The sequence below is a fragment of the Miscanthus floridulus genome, chromosome 6 (genome assembly GCF_019320115.1).
Source record: "Miscanthus floridulus cultivar M001 chromosome 6, ASM1932011v1, whole genome shotgun sequence".
Lineage (NCBI taxonomy): Eukaryota > Viridiplantae > Streptophyta > Magnoliopsida > Poales > Poaceae > Miscanthus > Miscanthus floridulus.
This window is the reverse complement of record NC_089585.1, coordinates 60,949,070-60,950,965: the sequence shown is the minus strand read 5'-3', so window position 1 is coordinate 60,950,965 and position 1,896 is coordinate 60,949,070. Positions and strand designations below refer to the sequence as shown.

The following is a 1,896-nucleotide window of genomic DNA, read 5'->3' as shown; positions in this document are numbered from 1 at the left end:
CATGAAGATGCAAGTGCACATCTCCAACACTTCCTAGAGATCTATAGCACCTTCACCATCAAAGGAGTAACCTAGGATGCCATACTACTTCGTGTTTTCCCATTCTCACTTTTGGGGAATGCAAAGCAGTGGTTCTACGCCAATAAAGATAGGAATACTACATGGGATAATTGCTCCACTGCCTTCCTAGCAAAGTTTTTTCCCACGACCAAGACCAATGCTCTATGTGGGAGAATTTTAAGTTTTCAGCAACAACATGATGAATCTATCTCTGAGGCATGGGAACACTTTCAAAACTATATATCAGAATGTCCTCATCATGGGATGGAGAATTGGCTACTCATGTAGATGTTCTACCATGGGTTGACCAATAGTACCCATGAGACCATGGATGTTGCTGCTAGAGGTGCATTCTTGTCACTTACACTTCTAGCTACAACCACTCTTGTGGAGAAGATGGCCTCCAACCAAGGCTAGAATGAAGAACATGTTCAAACCTACAAGAGAGGTGGAGGTATACATTAACTCAAGGAAGTAGACATGTTGTCTGCCAAGATGGACCTACTAATGAAGAAGCTTGAAGATCAAGCCAATGAGAAGCAAGAAGTCATGCACATTTATGATTTTTGCATGATGTGTGAAGTATGTGGCAACATTGGGCATTCAGGGAACAGTTGCCTTGAAATTCAAGAGGATGTGAGCTTTGTTAAAAACAACTACTATCATCCTCAACAGATCAAGGATGGAACCAACAACAGAGGCCAAACTACCAAGGTAACCCTTAAGGTAATAATTATAATAACTTCAATCAACCACCCTTGAGAGAATTAATTGCTGGCCAATCTAGACTTATGGAAGGATTATCTAAGATGGTAGCTACCAATGATAAAATATTAGAAAATATAAGTAACAGAATGGATAGCTTTGCTTCTACCATTAAGAACCAGCATAGCTTTAATAAAATGATAGAATCACAAATAGCTTAGCTGGTGGCTGTTGTTCCTCTATCCGACAAAGGTAAGATTTTGGGGCGGGCGAAAGATCTAGAAACTGCAAATCTTGTTGATATTCATATTGTAGCTTTCTACTACACGCAACCATCAAAGGGAAGGTGGATAGATTACACCTTGCCTGACAAGAAAGATGATCTAGGGAGACCTATCATCCCCATCGCCATTGGACCTCACATTTTCGAAGAAGCTGTCTGTGACTTCAGAGCAAGTGTCAATATCATGCCTAAGGTAATTTATGAGAAAATTTTAGGAGATCCTTTGTTGTACACAAATATGCGTTTGCAGCTTGCAGATTAGTCACTCTACTACCCAAGGGAGTTCTTGAAGATGCCATCATCCAAGTGGGCACCCATCATCTTAGGCCGACCTTTCCTAAGCACTACAAAAGCCATAATCTACACGGATAGTGCTAAGATCTATTTCATGATCAAGGATAAAAAGGGGAAGTTCTCTTTCAAGAACCGCATCTTGCAATCTCCTAGTCATCCACAAAAGGCATACCTTCCCAAAGAGACAATAGTGACCAAGAAGAAGAACAACCGAAGAAGGAGGAAGAACAAGACCAGTCAGCCACAAGAAGAAATGGTCAACATGATCAACACACTCCGATCAGAGTACGACCACCTCCTCACTTCACCATTCCTTGCTAAGAAGGATGATCCAGGTGTACCAACAATCGAGTGTACCATTGGACAAAGAATATTCCACAAGACCTTCTACTATCGTAGAACCAACCAATTTATAAGAGCACAAGTACAATAGCAGCCCGCAAGCGGTCGCACTGTCATACTTGAGCCCATATAAACCCGGTAGTCTATCGAGTACCATGATGGGTCTCGATAAACGATCCACATACAACCAAGATTGTACATGATTCAACATC

At 41.4% G+C, this 1,896-nt stretch overlaps 1 non-coding gene across 1 annotated transcript; it reads right to left on the bottom strand.

The window, feature by feature from the left end:
* Positions 1-217: 217 nt before the first annotated feature.
* On the bottom strand, positions 218-326 carry LOC136462013 (small nucleolar RNA R71). The gene has a single exon (XR_010760542.1). It is a non-coding gene; the product is annotated as a small nucleolar RNA R71 (small nucleolar RNA).
* Positions 327-1,896: the final 1,570 nt, after the last annotated feature.